A 20,810-nucleotide genomic window follows, 5' to 3' on the forward strand; every position below is an offset into this window, starting at 1 on the left:
AGGAGTTCTCGACTACGTCATTTTGACAAAATCACGATTCTTGGCGGACCAGTACATTTCCGGTATTAAAATTTATACGGAACATTTTATTCTTTGGGACTTTCACTAAACTTGATCAGGATTATTTTGGATTCAATTCATATTACTCTAATTCCCCTGTAAATTTTCATGTTATAAATTTTATAAATAAATTATTTGTTAAGTTTTACTAAACTTGTTGGTTTTGATTCTTTCTGTTACTAAGTGTAAGTCCACAGAGTTGTAACATACTTTATTTCCGATTAATCTAAGTCATTGTTCTGCCTTGTTTAACATTAATACCGACCATAAAACTGTTTTTATTCTCTCTCTCTCTCTCTCTCTCTCTCTCTCTCTCTCATCCTTTGGTTGCTTTCACTTAACTTTTACCATAATTCATAGAGCCAAGGACGCAGACGAAAATCCTCTATGCTCGTCTTTTCATGGATTTTTGCCTGTTTCTTGCTACGATGGTCCAGAGAGAGGGAGAGAGAGAGAGAGAGATGTAGTTTGGGGGCTAAGGGAGAATTAAGGTAGGAGCATTTTTTTAAAAATTGTTAATCCCTATGTTGGTCGATTAGTCTGCTTTACTGATCAACTGACGCTATGAGAGAAGGGCAGGGAGCGACATTCGGACATTTTCCTACTTAATTAATAACAATAGAACATTATTATCGGTTTAAGAAACATAACAACAACAAATCATTAAATACATTACAGAAGATGTGTCTTGCAAGGAAGAAATTTACCATAAAGTGTGTGTGTGTGTGTGTGTGTGTATGTGTGTGCACAATTTTGCTGTACAATAAATGCTAAGAAATACGTTTTCACTTCAGCAGATTTTCACACTGTTGACCTTAGCATTATACTTAACGTAAACGCATGCATCGGCTTGTATGTCGATCTCTATTACATCTCCTTTGTCGCTTAAAGCTTACTATCCACAGAGGATTTTTATTTCCAGGACAATATCTCCCTGCAAATTAAACTATTAAACACCTGACAGAAGTTGTTCTAAGAATAATGAGGGTGTACTCTAAAAATTTAATACTTTTTGGTTTAAATTTATTAGGTTATACTTATACTTACTAATGTTATTTGATAATGGAATTGCCTTTTCCCTGAGTGTCAAAACTCACCAAACGTACTGAAATAAATACACTGAAGTACCCAACAGATTTATAGTTTGCTTCGTTTGGTGGTTTGAGTTGAGAATCCAAACAATGCCGTATTTGTCAAGAAACATCTTTTTAGTACCCGGTATCTATGGCAACCGTACAAAGTTCAAATTATGATAAGTTGATTTTTCGCGCTACTTATGGAAAGGGACACAACCATTAATATATATGGTAATGTAAGAACTGAATAGAATCCGCACTGTACACATATTAGATAGTCTTTCTTGTCCCTGTAAAGACTCATAAGCAAACGTCCACGTAAAAAACCCACCACCAAATAATAATACTAACAATAATAATAATAACAATAACAAAAACACAATAATAATAATAATAATAATAATAATAATAATAATAATAATAATAATAATGTTGCTGGTAATAATTACCTCAAACCTCAAATATGTTATAAATCACCAACTGCAATGCAATAACATATATATTATTGTTTAAAGGTTATAAATCGTATTTAAATTGTTTGAACATTAATGGTGATACGTGTAAGCGATTGTGCAACATTCGCGGCAAAAATGGAGGACCGTTTCCGAGAGGCCTTTTTTCTCATAAGCCTGTACATCTGAACAGATAAACGAGTGCAAAAAAGTTTCATCCTGCGTGATATGAAATGTGCATAATATTTAGAATATGTAAATAAATGTATTAGTTGATCCTAAGTTTGCCTTTACCGTTTCAATAAATTTTAATACAAACAAACATTTTTTACGTAAAGTTTCGTTCAAGTCAATCGATATTTTGCATGGTGAAATGAACAGACAGTTTACAGAAAGTTACTGGATTCACGGCTTAGATACTTGGTATCCACATGACCTTAATGATAAAGCATTATATAAAATTGAATAGAATATTGCATACATATGTATCAATTATAAATATATACTTGCATGGATGTCTTTTTTATCTATATTTTGATTTTTTTTTAAATCCATTTTCATTTACATAATCAAGTATCCCTTCCTCATTTTTAAACAATTAACAAATAATGGCTGTTAAATAAAGCTTTTTTGCTTTCAAAGGGAAATGTGATGGAAATGCATTATGTTGATTAATAATAACAAATTTATTGACAAATATTGCAAGCTTTCATTAATTTTAAACAGTTTCACAGAACTGGAAACGGAGAGGAGCATACAGAAAACGTGACAAAATACCGGAATGTGTACAAAATCAAGAGGAAGTTTTATATGCCATTTTCTTTGGGTATATGAAAAACTATCCTAAAAATGTTTGTTCCACTTCCCGTAGTTGCTGTTCTGTGCTGATCAAAAACAGGATACTAATTTAAACAACCATTTAAAGTAGGCAAAAATAACAATTTGTATTGTTTTTAAAAAGTTGACTTAGTACTTAAATTTTACAAAAATCCTCGTTTATGGCATGTGCTGTCGAACGAAACGCTTATACTCTTTGAAAAGAGAATCTGAACGTTCAGGGTGCACCTTAGAAGGAGAGGATACATAAGGATCTACATTTAGAAGGTTGTTGACAAAACTTGACTCCTCTATAGAGGGTCCCTGCTGACACACAAAACCACGAAAACCAACAAACATGCCACCTTAGTGGTTACTTTCCATCCCGACTCTCCAAACTTATAAGAGATCATTAATAAGCATTGGTACCATATCGAATCCTACGAACGTCTGAAGAGCATATTTTCAAAAGTTCCTATGGTTGCATACCGTAGACCTAAAAATCTGATGGAGCAACTGGTACGTGCCAAGGTAACTTCAGACAAGGCCACATTTTCAGGCGCACGCTGCTGCATAGAGCAGCGTTGCTTAATATACAAACATAGGTCCGAGAACAAATGACGCTTCAATGTCAATCAGAAGTTAGGGCGTGGAACAAAATAATATGTATCTTCTAACATGCAAATTCTATGCTATTTAATATGTTGGCGAACCCGTCGATTTCAGAAAACGAATGAAATGCCCACAAGACCCAAATTCGCAACGAAAATCAACGCGAACGTCGCCAACCACTATACCTTGACTGGCCATTCAGATTAGTCACTCGAGATGTTAAAGACCGAATCTAACCTGGATAGACCGATACAGAAGAAACGTGTAAGGAGCTATACTATATACTATAATTGACACTCATGGGGAGTTTGGTCTTAATAAAAACGTCTAACATTCCCAATGCAGTCCTATCAAAACTACAGTCAGGCATTAATTTATCACATTTACGCAAATTTTGCTACAATATGTACCCAAAGAAACATTCTTCAACTCTTTAGATCTACTGTTATTAATATGACTATTACTATTATTCTTGCTTCTTCTTCTTGTTGCTGTTGTTGTTGTTGTTGTTGTTATTATTATTAATAGCATCCCGCTACACAATCCTCTGGACATATTCCCTTTTGTACCTCCATACATAATATTTTCAGGATATAATTCCTTTAGAAATTTTTATAGATGGCGTTAATTTTTCGCAACCCATATTTTTTTGTCTTTATTCCCCAGCATGAAATTACGTCAAAACATTTTGGTCCTCTGTTCCTTCTTTAAAATTTGCTACACGAATTTGTTGGGCTGACAGCGGTACAAATTAGACATGTAGTTTACCCGTTTTAAGACGGTTTTGTAAAAAAAAATGTATCTTCGTTTTTCTTCTGTTTTTATCTTTTGTTTGTAGATCCCGTTCTGTCATACAAAAATGTAGGAATCAACAATTTATTTTGACTTGTATTTAGTGTTTATTTTGTGGATCTAAGTTGTTGTCTTTTTTTTTAAACCGACGAAGAACTTGTTTATCTCCAAACGTTGGGAAACTCTTTTGTACTTGATATTTTTTTATATTCAGGCTACAAATAAAATATAATAAACAACGGGTTGCTCAAGGACTAAAATAATATTTACAGAAACGATTTTTTTTTAGGAAACACAATTACCAAAATAAAAGAGGACGAGTTGTAATGCCTTTGAGTTATGTATTCGTCATTTAAATAGAATTGTCTATGGTATGAGAGTTTTGGGATCCTTCGCTATCGTAGATTTACTAAACTGTTTGTCATTACAAAACATGTTGTCCCAGCATCTGAGAAACGAGCGACAGACATACTAGCAACAGAGCAGAGGAGCAGCGATTTATTCAAATTTAAATAACTGTTAACAATCAACTGATCATGTAGAATGCTAACAATTACTATAACTTAAAAATACTTAACGTTAATTTGAACTTCAAATTTGATCGAAATCCAAAGCGAATAAGTGTAATTATTTTGAGAAAACTGTAATGTGTGGTCCTTGAAAAAAATTGTGTCATTAACTTTTCCTAATTGATCTATTTTCATTAAAAGAAGGTTAGTAAAGTATATTTCCACAAAATTCTATCTGAGAATTAGATCCATATAATTTCGAGTTGAGTTCTTGTCTCTATCAAGATTTATTCTTCGGTTGTAATCCACTGGAATCGACGTAGTTTCTGAAAAGCTAAACTCGTCAGCTGGCAATCAAAGGCCATAAAGCAAACATACAGTCTAGAAGAACACTCAAAATAAAATTAATCTTAACTCTATTTTTGAAGACGTATAAATAATTGCTTTCACCAACAAAAAAATAGAACCGACTTAAGTTTGGGCGAATTTTTTTGTTGTTGTTAGTGAATGCAGATACGTGTTTATTGCTAGTGGTGACAAACATTAGTACTCTCTACTACTTGATAATAGTTTCCGTTGTGACCTCCATCCCACCCTCACCCCGAAAAATAGATAAAAATAAATGATATAAACAAAATCTAAGAAAAAAATGGGGCCTCAAACTTCTTTCTGCATATTAATTTTTCAACGAATATATACAAGGCAAGTGATTCTTGCAGTCGGAAGTTTTGTTGTTGGGGTGGGTGGGCTTATTTTTTGGCGTCGATAAACGCAGGGAATAAATGCAAAGATGGTCCTATAATTTCATGAGAAATAGTTATCAGACTGAATCATCGTTTGGGCAGGCCAAGACTACTAAATCATTCTCAGTCAAAATAAGTTAAGGACTAGATCATCATTTGTTTGTGTTTTCGACGTTCCGTTTGCTTTAATTTTGGCGACCTTCAGATCTAATGGATATTCGATGAATAATTGTTCGGGCACAGATCTATAACCAGTCTGGCCAAATAAATGATTTTGATTATCATAATGACGATGATGTTCGTTTTGGTGTCGTTGTTATCTTTTTCATTGTTTTTTCTACAATACACAAAACATTTATCTATGTGACTAATGAAAAACATTCGATCACAGCAGCCTACTGATGACTTCATCTGTCTATAATTCACTATATCGCTCATCTTTCCCTCTTCTCTGTTTCTTTGTTTGCCTGTCTCTCTGTCTGTCTGTCTCTGTCTCTTTCTCTGTCTCTGTCTGTCTCAGTCTCTATCTCTCTCTCTAGACCAATGTCTCTATTTACATGCATTATATATGTATCTTACTATCGAATGATTTCATGACGTACTACTTCATGAACGAAGTAAATCGCTAATTGTTATATTCGCTTGCTTCCGTTGTTATAAAAAAAAATATATATATATATATATATATATATATATATATATATATATATATATATATATATATATATATATATATATATATATATATATATATATATATATATATATATACTTTATTCTCAAGGTCGAAAAAAGTCTTCCATTGTCTTCTTTGTGTGTCCTTGCGTATCTTTGCAAAAATACTAAATTGTACACATATCTCCAATCAATACGTGCTGAATAAATCAGACTGCAAAAACTAACATTACATATTAAAGTTTAAAAAAATATTATCTCCATTTTGATTTCCAGATACAACCGACCATACATGAGTAACAACATTCCTCCAGTCTTTTCTAATTTAGGCCCAAATACAGAGGAGTACACGACGAACAGACTTATTAAATTCCGTATTTAAGAAGTGAATTCTTACAGAAATTTCTTTTATTAATTTGTTTGCACGACTCGTGTTTAGAACAGTGCCTTAGTTTCGACTACATCGTGACTAATTCTATTTTAATAATTGAACAATGAACGTTCACCCCTCCATCGTGACTAATTCTATTTTAATAATTGAACAATGAACATTCACCCCTCCATGTTGGCGCATGAGTAATGTTGCAATTACAGTTTTCAAATTAAGCTTTGTGACATGCATGGAGGAGTAAAGAAAACATCGTACAAAGTTTATTAATTTGTGACATTGGCAATCGGATGGAGAGAACAATTATACGTGAAGAGACTGTGATGTATATTATTTATTTAGTGCTTTTCTACATAGCATTAAATAATATCTCTGAAGGTAGGACAATTCAAGCCATAATTGGAAGAAATGCATCATTTTCTTTTACGTTCACTAATTCGATTATAAAAGATGATATACGGATATTTCATCATACGTCACTGATCTTTGAGGTGCGGCAAAATACTTATAAATTTAGGAGATATGAAAGAGAACGAATTTCTCTGGTCATAGCTGCAGGCGAAAGAATCGTTCTGAACCTAACCTTGTTCAATATCACACAAGAGGATCAGGGCACATACACAGTGAAATCAGCATGGAATATGGAGGAGTTCGACGATAGTGTTGTTCTACAAACATTTGGTATGTATCTCTTGCTAGGACAGACCGGGTGCATTTATTTATTGAAGGGTTTATGTTGCTAGGATAAACTGGGTGCATTTATTTATTGAAGATTTTCTGTTGCTATTATAATCTGGGTGTATTATTTATCAAAGGGTTTATGTTGCTAGGATCAACTGGTGTATTTGTTTATTGAAGAGTTTCTGTTGCTATGATAGAATGGGTGTATTTATTTACTGAAGGGTTTATGTTGCTAGGATCAACTTGTGTATTTGTTTATTGAATGGTTTCTGTTGCTATGATAGAATGGGTGCATTTATTTATTGAAGGGTTCTGTCACAAAATGTAGCAGCAGATTTGGTGCAGGCAAAAAAAAATAATTTCCCCATTGTTTTGTATAAAAATCGTGCAGTAAAAATATTATCCCAAAAAGTAATGATCGCTTAATTTAATGTTTGATTGCGGTTGTTTCAGGTAAAATTGACACATGCGACTATAAAACCTCTAACAGCACGTTTTTTATTTTTAAGTAAGAATAGATATATGTATAGTTGCTTCACAAGGTATGTCATTATCTGCATAAAGGCGTCAAACTTATCTATAGGCTCTTATATGTAACCACCCGCATTTGTCTTTCTGTGCCTCCAAACAAGAGGTCGTGAGTTCTAAACTCGCTGAGGCACCCCAATTTGTTTCAATTTTTTTAAAGAAAAAAAATTGTATTGTTATGTTCAAACTTTCTTTTAAACTCGATAGTTCCAATATTTTAAAAACTTTTTTTTACAATTTTTATCCTGAAACTTTCTTTTTTATTATTTATTTCATACCCTAACATCTATAATCCTAAGGCATGCAGATTAAGGTCTTCTAGCAGAACAAAACTAAAACATTTTAGGGGTAATTTATAATTTGTACACAAATTATCGAGTTTCTGTTGCATAAACAAGAGTAAAAATTATTTATACCGACATGCAAAAACGAACCTTGCACCAAGTGATGCCAATTTTCCTATTGGCTTTATGTGTTTTGCGGCTGCCAAACAAGAGCTAGCGAGTTCGAAACTCGCGGCATCCGTATTTTTTGCTTACTTATTTATGTTCAAACTTTTTTGTAAGCTCGCGCATCACAATTTAAAAAAAAATATTTTTAATATTGAAACATTCTTTATTCATTATTTTTTTTCGTAACTCACTATTAAAAACCGAAGGCATACTGATTAGGTTATGATAGTAGAACAAAACAGCAAAAAATTATAACGGAAATGTATAACTTAAAATTGAAATTATCGAGTTTCTGTGATATAAACAATAGGCAAACTTCTCTGTACCGACATTCGAAACTGGACCTCGCACCAAGTGATGTCAATTGAAGAGAAGACAATGTTCAGTCATTCCTGCATTCGCAATCACGATTAACAAGTCACAGAAACCGATATATGAACATGTTGGTATTTATTTGAGCGAGTCCGTGTTCTCTGGTAGACAGATTTATGTGGCATTATTGCGATCCGAAAATCCAAAAATATCAAAGTATACATCAAAGACAACTCTTCACAAGGTCCAGTGCCAGAAAATGACGAATTGTTCACTTCTAATGTTGTAAAAGAAAGTGTGTAGGAGCAAGAAACACGAAATCAAATTAAAAAGAGTTTCCATTCCGCTTTATTGAAAATATGTTTTTCGATTTATTATGAGTCTCGTCCTAGTTCAATAATAACATGTATTTGATATGTCCAAATGTGGGGTTTCAAACAATTACATAACACGATAAATTCGAATATATTTTCGCCTCTTATTCATGCTTATATGCGGTCATTCTTCTGTCTTGCAATACATTAAGATAAAATTTAAACCACATGCGTATGAATATAACTGAAAATATAATAAAGATAAAAGTCAATTCATTCCAAATATCAACAACTAAATAGACTTTGTTTGAAATTCGCAAAGCATGATGTGTGCAATCAACTGAAATAAACAATGCGCAATATTTTTCTCTACGACTGGCATGCTTTAGTCGACGGCTAAAAACTTGAAATCAGCCGATTGTTTTTTGGGGGTTATTTTTGCTGCTGTTTTTTTTGTGGGGGGGCGGGTCGCCTTTAAAAAAAATTCAAGATATGAACATACTATAATTTGTGTGTTAAACAAATAAAAAGGATGTCAAATCAAGCAGGTATCTCCTTCGGACTTCGGACCAAGCGTAATGAGAGAGAGAGAGAGAGAGAGAGAGAGCACAAATTATTTGAAGATCATAATCACCTGATGAAAAACCCAATGATTAGTACAGAGGAACAATATATGTCAAATATACCTCTCTTTCGAGCGGGTCGGAATCGCGAGATCGAGTCAGCATTTAATCAGCGTGCGAAATTGTAGCAGGCCACCGGTCCGATGCCAGCCAATTTAACGGTGGACTGGGGCAAAAAATGAGTAGCTAGTCGGTCCGGCCAGTTAGATTTTTACACTTATCGAGTACATTTAATCTTCAAATTAGATAATTTATGACATGAAAAGAAATATATAAAACCCAGTGAAAGCCTAAAGAAAAGTTACTTGCGTTTAGTATGTATTTATTAAATACTTGTAACTCCAAATAAAGACTCTAGTGTGTCTGATGACATACGTTACATCCGATTCCCAATATCAACGTGTTGAAGTATTTGGATGTATGTAGCCCAACAGAGGCTAAAACACCAGCTAAAAACGAACTATTTAAACGGAATACGACAATATTAAAATATAGTTGGGTTACAAAATTCTCTCCAAATATTAACACGGGATGCTGGCTGAGAACATGAAACTGTTGTTACAGTTCGTTCAGCTCAGCATCACGACTGAAATTGTCACGTGAGACTCTCAAAATTATCTTAATTTGTCGAATTCTATTCGATCATGAACAGTTTCAGCACCATTTGTATCAAGATACAGAAAAACACAACGCCTTCGATATATCCTGAAAACCTTTCTATTTTACTTGGATGAATTTTGAATGTCCAAAAAGTCTTTAGGGAGGTACATCTGTAAAGTCAAATATCGGATGATATAGTTGAAATTTAATATCACTTCAGAACTTGCATTTAGAAATGTTATTCCAAAAAGCCAAGGATCTAAACAAAGTACAGCACCAAGCGTAAAAATCAAAACAATGTCCCTCCCACAACGCAATTTTAGCTCGAGACCAACTTTTCTCTTCTTTATATTTTTATTTTATCGTATGAACTCAACCCAACACTAATTATCAGTTGAAGCCTTTTTAAGCGTGTTCACACAAAAAATAATGTTTTTCTAATCAAACTAACCACTATGCGTTCATGAGACTCTAATTTTACACTTGTATGTTTAAGCTTGATACACAGCATGATCACTTACCGGTATGCATTTTGAAGCCGTCAATCATTATTTCATGGCTGGTACCACCACACATGACAAAAGTCTAAAACACACAAGCCTTCTTATCTGAAATTACCAAACACTTATACACGAGACTATCCGTTCAATTCCTCATACTACGAAACTTGGTCATAGCCATTTTACGAGACTAATCCATGCAACAATAAAGTCCCGTGAACACGATTCAGCATGAATAACGCATGTACCTTATAACTGGCTAATTACTCGGTTTGAGAATTGTCTTCCAAACACCAACTTCCCTTACTCAAACGAATGATCCTCAAAATCTAATAAAACTATAAACTGATATGTAAATATAAATCACATATACCCTAGGTTTGTTAAAACACCCACGCCTCCGAAAATTGTTCATCCCCGTGTGATCACAAACGTCATATCTTTGGTAATTAATCACAACTGATTACTCTTCGAGAATCATCTACCAGTTGAACTGCATTGCATCTCAACTTGTCTCTTCCATTTCGATGTAAAATATATAAAACCTTGACTTATCGCTAGTGCTAGCAACAACATGGATCAGATTTATCATTTTTTTGGTTGATTTTGATGCTTGACTTAGTTCTCGAATATGTTCTTGCGTCTGTTAAAATTTCACGAGCTTTCTCGTTTTTCGGTTTATTATAAGCAATGAACTAAAATTATCATCAGGTCCTCTAGCACTCACTTTTTTCTCTACATTTGTATTTATTTATTAGTTATTTTGCTTAGTAGCATCCCTTGTGCTATCAGATAATCAATAACAATTCACTCAAAGAAATCGAATCAGGCTAGTCCTAGTCCATCTTTTGACTTTTCTGATCCTGAACAACGAAATGAATAGGCGACCCACATAACCAATTGTAAGAAGGTCACAACTACCTCTTTTGCAGTACGCATTTTAATATCACAACCAGTAAAATTATCTCAAAGTTCTCTAAATCCCACTACTGCCGTCAGAAATTTATTTTGTTTAACGTCAAGGATCTAAAACAACCTCACTATCCAGAGCAAAACTAACATTAGTTACACTAATAATACAAGAAAACAAATAGCGTCAAACCCACTGCGTGCGTTTCCCATGAGGTCGATGTTCCCCTATTTCCCGGGACCTCAAGATAAAAATGACCACAACTAAATGGATTCTAAACTCTCCAATGACACAAATAATGTTATTCTAATCAAACTAACAACCACACATTCATGAGACACCAATTTCACTCTTGCGTACTTTTTCTTGCTTCACATTTGCATGATTCATAAGCTGTAAGCCATATTCATGGTATTCAATTCAATATGACGGCATTACGTCTTTTTCTGGCATCGTGCAGCTAAAGTGTAATTTACCCAATTCAGAACAACGTTCAATTTTGAAATTACCAGTAAACGATGTAAAAATAAAAATTACGAGTCTTTGTTTTGTTAATATGAAGCTGTATATACAAGTAATCCTTTGCTATAGACGTACACTTTGCGTCGGCCAATATAAAGTTTCGTTTAATAAAATGTTGTATTCGCTGGCACAAAGTTACGTTATTGTGTATTATCAGAAATTCTATCCAAAGATTTTACGTATCTATTTATAGATATTGTCCAGGACTTTAGTGGTTCAAAACGTTCTCCCACCTGCACGAACAACTCGAGCATGCAAGACTCATTATTTCCAACAATTGTGAGAAACAACAATAAAAAGAACAGTATAAACAGGATATCCATGACAAAAAGTATGAGAACGCTTAGTATTAATTGTATGTGTCTGTATTTAACTCCTCAAAAATTTCGCCGTTTTTATTTTAATTTAAAACGTTAATTTTTCACATCTTTGCAGATGAATCAATGATTCCAAGGATAGATGTATCTCGATATATCAGTTCAGACTCTTCTACAGTTTTACAGTGTTTCTCATCCAGATTATTTTCGGGAAAGTTCCTTTGGAAACTGAATTCATCGCTGATAGAGAACCGCAGTAGATACTCACAAAGCGACGATTCTCTTTGGATAAAAAATATAACAGCTGACGACCAATACAATTCATACACATGCAAGGAGCACGAGAGTGAATTGGAGAGTGATCCATATAGAATGATATTTTGTAAGTATATTTATTTTGTTATTTTAATTTTCTGATTACCATAGCTCCTATTTTTCTTTGTGCTATCAACAAGGCAAGCAAGCATTTATTTATTTATATTTCTGTAGAGACAAATGTCTTTCTCTTGCGGTCTATCAATAATGTGAATTTATATAGATTGAGAAATATAGAAAAGGTATGTATGACTTGAGGCTGGAAGCAGTTTAAAAAAAAAAAAGAATAATTAACAGTAAGTTGGAAAATTATGAAATAAGTGTTAAGTTTCTTTTATGTATTTTATTTGAGTACCAGTGTTTGTTGTTATCGTGGTTACTTCCAGCCACAAATGTAAAAGTCCAGCAAACAATATATTTCTTTTAAAAAATATAAATAACATGACCTCGTCAAAAATGAATAAAATGAAGTATTGATGAAAATTCTTTGCACGTAATTTACAAAACGCTAGGTGGCTGACCCATAACTTTCACTGAATGAAAGTTGTAATGTCATTGTAATTGTTTGCTTATGCGTATTAGATAGTTTTTCTCGCAGCAAAATTGTATCATTTCTCCTTAAACACTCGGTTGTGTTGGTTTAGATCATTGTTTACAAAATTCACGAAGTCATGCAAGGTTTAAGCACAAAAATTGAATCAGATTAATTCCCGTTAACTTTTTGATACAAGTTCTGTGGTTGTATCTGTGCTACATAATATCGCGTTGACCACTGATATGGTACTTATTGTAGGACTATAAACATGTGAATAGGAAATCACTCAATTTGCACATAAAGACAACGAAGTAAATTCGAAACTTGTCAGGGTCTAAGAGTTTAAACTGAAACTATAGATTCTATCTCTTTTGGAGGATGTGCGCTCAGTCGATAATGTATGGGGGTTTAGTGTACGCAGGCAAATTAACGTGTGCCGAAACCCGAGTTGGATTCTCAGTAGGCACCAATTAAATCTAAGCTGCATGACAATATTCTTTTTATATATGTACGTATGTAAGATACCCCTTTGGGATCCAGGAAAGAGCTGTCTCTGCTGAGAAAGTATTATAAAAGAAAAAGAATATTACCAGACCTTACGCTGGGAGTTTCTCGTGTAAAGTTCAAACTGTCCTCCGCGGAATAGCATATGTGAGGTTTTATCATTGGATGTAGTAAGTAAAACACTACTACTAGTACAAGAACAACAATAACAACTACTACTACTACTACTAATAATAAATAAATAAATAAATAAATAAATAAAAGAAGAGCAAGAACTAGTGAAGCATGTTTGAGAGATGCAATATACAATACTATAATATCCTGCAAAAGATGACATAATACAGTTTTATCAACAATTTAATTTTTTATGAGAAGTTAACATAAATGATTAAAAAGAAATATTTGGTAGCGCAAACAAACTATTCACTTGAAAATGATTGTTATACCTTTTCATCCAGAATACTTACCTTTGTTCATAATATTCATATTAAAGACATTCCTCGTGACATCCTGATGCAAACACCCTGCTGAATAATGCCCATTTGTATTTTCATAACTTTCTGATATACTTTGTTATGTGATAGCCTACATTTAAAGTCTTTTTTTTTTTGTCCTTTTAAGATGGTCCAGACGAACTATTATTCGCCATAATAGATTCATTAACAATATCTTGTTCTGCCGACTGCTTTCCACCATGTCAGATTCGCTGGAGTCATTCGAAAACTGACACACCAGGTGCATATTTGAGTCCTGAGCAGGCAAAAAAGGGTGGAATCTTCACGTGCCATGCCACGAATCCAATAAATTCCAACAAAACGATTTCGAATAAAATCGACATTAAAGGGAAGCCAGGTAGGAGTTATATTAATCCCTATTCATGCTGGTGGAAGTAAGGTTTTCCTTGAATGAATTGGTGTGAGGAGACAATTAAGTAAACCTTAAATTATTATGATGAATTGTATTTTATTCGCTTATATATATATATATATATATATATATATATATATATATATATATATATATATATATATATATATATATATATATATATATATATATATATATATATATTTCGTAATGAGATATTGCATTCTATTAGTGGGAGAAAAATTATATACCACAGTGGCTTTTCACAATATGTCTGCCCATATGTATGTTGTTCAATATTCCAACCTGAATTTCTATATTTTAGGCTATTTCATTTTTCTTCTTCTGCCTTGCTTCCGTTGTCTTCCCCCACAACAGCATGCATGGATATTAAAATGTGTCAACTGTAGACCCTTCCTTTTCTTTCCTTGGTGTTTAGGAGAGGGATGTTTTCTGGCGAGTGACATCTTTGGTTCTTAAGGAGCACAAAAACACTGATACCCAGGCTTTGTCTCAGGTCATTTTTATACTGGAACGCGTCGCCACTGATTGTCTTTACTTCGTATCAACTTGAGGACAGGCATCACACGTCGTGGAGGGGTTCGCAACGGACTAAATCGAGTCAGTTCTGGCTTGGAGCAGGTACTTTGTGAGCAGCGGAAACTGGCACTAAGGAAGAGGAGGAGGGTGTCACTCCTGGAGGAGAAGTTCTTGGAGACACGGGCTTCCGTGGTGTCATCAACGGAGAAGTGGATGAACCTGAGGCTACCGGGGACGCGGTCACCGTCTTTGCAGGTCGTGGTTTGCGAATGTATGGTTGCGTCCTAGCTGAAGTGCCTCTCTTGCGTGTTTTCTGTGGGCTTTTCTTTTTCTGAGGTGGTGACCTGGTCTTGACACCGTTGCTCTTTTTCTTCTTGGGGCTTCCTTTTGGCTTTTTTCTTGGGGAGAACTTTGGGAGCATTAGGATCCCATCTTAAGAGGGAGCGAATTATGACCCCTCCTAGAGTACCGCTCCCTCCAGGTTTCAAAATGATTTGCTTTTTGGTTGGAGTGTCGATGCGGGGATCGGCCAGTTGGGTCAAAGCGACTTTGTTTCTGTCAAAAAAGCGTTTGGTTTGATGAGGAATCTGAATGATGCCTTGCAGTAATTGACGTGCTGTCACCGTAAACCATCGTAAGACTTCTTTAAGACTGGCTTCTAAGACGTGAGCACGTATTTGTGGATTTTTTTCGCGACTGATACCATACAAGGTACGAATCAATTTGACGGGAAGATGAGACTGAAGGGACGTCATGTTGACGCTGTGTGAGACTGACAAAAAGTGTCTGAGGTTTTAATAGATTTTTTTTTGCTGAGTGAAGTTAAGTCGAGGACGGGGACATGTAGAGAACAGGCCCTCCGTCTTGACACCAGTGGTGAAACAAATGGGTACGAAATCGTAAATCATCGGGGGTAGTGGGTTTCAAATCGACGAGTAAATAGGCATGTGGAGTTTGAGTGGCATCGTCGTACGCCTGAGTGAGCCAAGGCGTTCCTAACTGTTTGGCTAAGACTTGTACTTGCGATTTATCTCGAGGGCTTTTAAACAAGACAACGTAATGAGCATTGAGACTGATGGTACGATGGGCTTTACTTTGTTGAAACAAATTTTGAGTGATGTGAACGACACTGGCATTACGGTGATGTCCTTTGCGCGTAAACCACAGTTTAGTTTCTTCTTCGTCTTCTCCTAACATGTCGAAAATGACCAAATTGGTTTGACGATGGTCAGACACGATTCCGTCGTCTTCTTTAGGAATGCCTTCCACAAACACGATGGAATCGCCTTGACTTTCTCGCAAGAGACTGTACGCCGATTGCCACTCTTTGTAACACCACACGATGCGTTGAGGTGGACGATCGATCAAATGATGTTTATGTTCAATCAAACGTTTGACGAATTCGGTTTTGCCTGAACCGCTAGGTCCAGCAATGAGCATGTTAAAGGGATGGCAAAGATACAAAGCCTCCCAACTGGCACGATCTAAGTGTTCGTCGATGACTTTGAAAGTGGAGGAAGAGAGAGCAGAGACAGCAGAGGTAGCCATAGTGTCAGGAATGTCACTTGTGACACGAAAACAGACAAGACAAGAGTTTATATACTTTTTCAGGACACGTTTATTGAGGTTTCAAAAATAAACACGAAAGACTAAAATACATCAAAGTCAAATAGTTATGTACAACGATAAAAGGCACATGAAAACGATCAACGTGAAATAGAAACAAGTCTCTGCAAAACATGTGTTTGGTCACTAAGATGTCCTAGGGACAGAGTGTAATGTTCTGACAGTCTTTACATGAGGTATTGTCACACAAGTGTCCTCCCGATAGAGTCTTTTGGGAATGTCCACGACAGTCCTGTCCTGAAGGGAATGGTTGTCCTCGGTGACGTGTTTTTCTGACACTTGACCATTTACTATTGGCCTTGCATATGATTCCTTTTGATATACTGTCCGATATCGATGTGACCGTACCGCAAAGTAAAGTGGTTGGGAAGACGCACTCGCTTCTGGTACACGATTTGATAGACTTTTTCCAAGGGTCGACTGACGATGTGGTGAGTGGGTAAACGTACAATCTTGCTCGGTTGGTGGGTGGTCACTTAAAAGTTTTCATCCTCTCCAGACTGCAAGGCTTCTGTCAATACGCCAAAGTTCACCACTCGACTGGTACGATAATTCAGAGTCAATTCTTTCACTTTACACTTCGTGTACACTTCTCCTTGTTTGTCATGGTATCCGTAGCCGTAATTTTTAGGACCGCCACTCGCGAAACTTAGAATCTTGTCATCAGGATGTTCGTCTGTCCAGGCTCCTAATCGGTCTCCTTCGATGTTAGGGTGTTGCTGACCCGGGCGACGGATGTAGATGCAACTGTCCGTGTCAACGTACAGGACACGATCCCCTAACAGTTCTAAGGCTTCGTACAATTTTAAGCGAGCATGGGCTGTCACGTAAGCCCCAATGATGACATTTCCAAATGGATCGTCTTGTACAAAGTTCAGATCTTCTTCGTAATTGACTAAGATCAAATCTTTACGAACGACGTCCACGTCTTTGATGAATTTCGTTTTGTCGTGAATCATCTGGAAGTAGCGGGAAGGTTCTGTCAAATATTCCGCCTTGGGTAAACACGGTCGTTGTGCCATTTTACCCCACAAGCAATTTAACATCACTTTGGCAAACGATCGCTTGCCTTCGTTTTTCACGATGTGGTCTAAAGGGATGCCTTCTTGTTCCCAGTATTTCTCTTTGAATTTTATTTGGTCTTCGGGAGTGTGACACCAGGAAGGATAGCCGCTGGCTTCTTGCTTCAGTTTCAAAAAGGCATCCACGTAGTCGGCGAAAATGCCTTTCTGCGTGGGGTCACCCTTGTGGTATTGTTGTGTCTTGGGAAAGTGGCAAATTTCGTACACTTATAACAGTTGGTATCCCATGTCCAAAGCTTTGAACAATTCTACGGTGACCCAGGTTCCTGTCAAGGCTCGCTCTTCCTGGGTGTGATGACAAGGCTGGTCTTGGTTGCACGTTTCGGCACATGTACGACACGAGGGAAACATCACTTTGTCTTGGCAATGGTGAGGTAAGACGGGATGGTACAAGTCGGTGGGAGGCAAAACTTTGCACTTGATCAAGCCGTCGTATTGTTGAATGTTGGCCAGGTCGATGTGTTCCGTCAACAATTGCGGGTGCCCTGCAGGAAAGTGACAATATTTGCACACGTAGGGATACAGCGAACACACGTCCAAGTATTTGATTTCTTCTCCTTTCTCTTCGTCGACTTGGTTCAGCAAACAGGTGGCATTGGTCCTTCCTCCTTACAAACTATCCTTCGGGTTCAGGGGGTCCATCAGCTTGTAACTTTCCACGACACGTTGAAAATCGGGATCGGTTTTCAAACGGCGATCGTATTAGTGTTCCCACATTTCCACCACTTGGTATCCTTGCTGTTCTAACTTCAAACGTCGCTGACAAGTGTCCTGGTACAAGTCTTCCATGGTTCGTTGTAAAAACTGATTTTTAGTGCTACGATCAGGGTAACAGACGGGACATCCGTGAAATAAGCAACCGTTAAACTCGTACACCATCTTGGGGTTTTCTAAGTCCCAGCCATCGACCGAATGCGTTCCGATGCCATCCACGGAACAATTTCCGAAGGTCTTTTCGCCTCCTCCGTTGCGGGCATGTTGAATCCATTTGTCTTCTGTATCGCACAAGTAATGTAACCAGCGTAGGGCTTTGACCGGGTATTGACGTTTGACATAGTTGGTCGTTTGAGGACTGATGACAGCCACGGTGTTTTCAGGCATGAATCGTTGCCGGTACACTAAGGAACACGCTTTGGCAATGGTGCAAGCTTCTTTCAAAGGATCGACCCCTCCGTGTTCCATGAACAGTTCTCGAAATTTTCCACAGCAACGCCGTAAAATGTCCACGTCGGAACGACAATACTCTAGCATTTCTTCCTGAAAGTCAAAAGGGTCGGAGGTGTGAGCCTGGTACCAAGCGTAGAAAGCTTCTCGTTGCTCGGTACGCATGTTGTCGGGGTCGTAATAGTGAGCCTCAGGCAAATGGGGTAGAACGGTATGTTGATTGGCTTTGGTATTGAAAAAGTATGGAAAGTACCCTTTAGCTATTTCTGTCATTCCAAACGTTTTAAGCATTCGACTCAAAGGCATGGCCAAATGGCTCATCGAATCTTTAAACTGTACTTGTCCCACTTGCATGAAAATGATTTTAGCTCCGTTCAAAGTGACTTTAGGACGTTCGGTACCATGTTCTGTATAGTATCTGAGAAGAAACTGTCCATCGTATCCGGAGAAATTGTGAGCCATCGCTGTGGCGTGACGATGACAATTACCATAACTTTCGATGTCCTCTTGGCTCCACGTTTCGTCGATGTGGACTAAGACCCATTGCGTAAAATCGTCTAGCGTCTTTGGTCCTCGAAAGATTTTTTCACGCCCTCCAGGAATCTTACTGCAGTGAGGGCAATGACTGAAAATAGGTTCTTGAATGCACTTTTCGCACGCTCGATGAGCCACGCAGAAATTAGGAATGTGAGTGCCGGTCTCTTGCATGCATTCGAAATCGGAAAAGATGAAATTGCCTTTGTTTCTGTCATCTTCCTCTTGTTGCGGTTGTTTTTTTTGCATGTAGCATTGATGTTCCAAGTCCACGATGTGATGACAAATGTGGCATTTTTTCTTTTCTGAACATACGTGTGCCTTGGTACTATTGGTACGTATGCCTTGTCCACACGTAGGGCACAATCTCAGGAGTTGACAAGCGCATTTCTTCTGTGAACTTTGTGTCTTCAAATGTTGTTGGTAACAGGTAGAACTGACAAACGTGCGCAGACAAGCTGAACAATGCACTCGTTCTTGTCCTTCGTCCAGACAGGGTTGAGAGGCCAAACATTCTGAGCATTTCGATCCACAATGCTTGTGTTCCTCTAGATTGTTATAGCCATAGTCACATTTTTCACAATAATAACCGTATCCTAGGAATGCAGTGATGGTGGTAATGGCATCGAAATGTTCTTCGTGATGATAAAGGTGAATGTATTTTCCATCTTTAAAATCTTGGCCTCGAAACAACAGAGGCCCACGCATTTCTTGAGGGTGCACTTTCAAGGTGTAGCGTGGAGCTAGGACATCTTTCAATTTTTGCATTTCAGGAATGCCACAGGGTGTGTCTTTGGACAGACTGGCTTGTTGTAACAGGAGTTCTGCTTCGTTTCGTTGTTTGGCTCGGTTCGAATTTCGAATGTTCTCCCAGGCTCTTTTCCATTCTGCCGTGTCGTTCTTGTCGGCATACGCTCGTCCCACCACGATAGCCCTGGCTAAACACATCTGGTCTTGAGGGCTGTGAATTTGGACGAGGCTACGCTTAATACTACGAAGGCCGTTCACCATAAAGACCTTTCTTGCGACCAGTCCCTTAAGGAAGAGAGGCGTGGGTCATTTTCACTGTGGCTTTTCCATTGGTGATGTCAAACTGGTCGTTGGATTGTTGCACCTGTTGTATCTTGTCCATGACTTTGGAAGGGGTTAGTTCTGCGGGTCTGATAAACTCGATCCAAACAGGGGATTTCAAGCCGTCGTGATATATGGATAGTCCCAAGCGATCGTCTTCTTTGGGTTGACATTGTCGCTTGAGTGTGGTGAGCAAAGAATCCCACACCTCGGTGATGAACCCTTCTGCTTTCTCCAAGGGTACGTCGGACTTGAAATCTTTAAACTTCACCGTGTATTTGTAAGTCGTGGTTCTAAATTTTCTGGAGGGTCGCTTTTCCGTCTCTCGAATGTGATAGTACTTTTCAGGGTTGACTGGTGAACTTGGGTTAGGTGCAGACTCACTGGGGTTGGATTCTGGTTCACTCATATCATCTTCAAAATCACCGGCATGAATTTGTGCCAAAACTTCAGCGATGGTACGAGGCGATGGATCACGTTTCTGCCTCTTGCTTTCTTCTTCTTCTTTCTTCTCGAAATGATTCAATCGTTTCATCTTGATAGCAAAACGTCAAATGACTAAAGTTTAAACACCATGGGCTACTTTATATCCATGGCAGACCAAGTGCCTATGTAAAGGATGTGTGTCTTACCTTCCACTATTCATTTCACTCTCACTGGATCAGAATAGACCTGGCATAAAACGTAAGT

This window comes from Sinohyriopsis cumingii, chromosome 2, assembly GCF_028554795.1.
Source record: "Sinohyriopsis cumingii isolate HCF-2022 chromosome 2, ASM2855479v2, whole genome shotgun sequence".
Classification (NCBI taxonomy): domain Eukaryota; kingdom Metazoa; phylum Mollusca; class Bivalvia; order Unionida; family Unionidae; genus Sinohyriopsis; species Sinohyriopsis cumingii.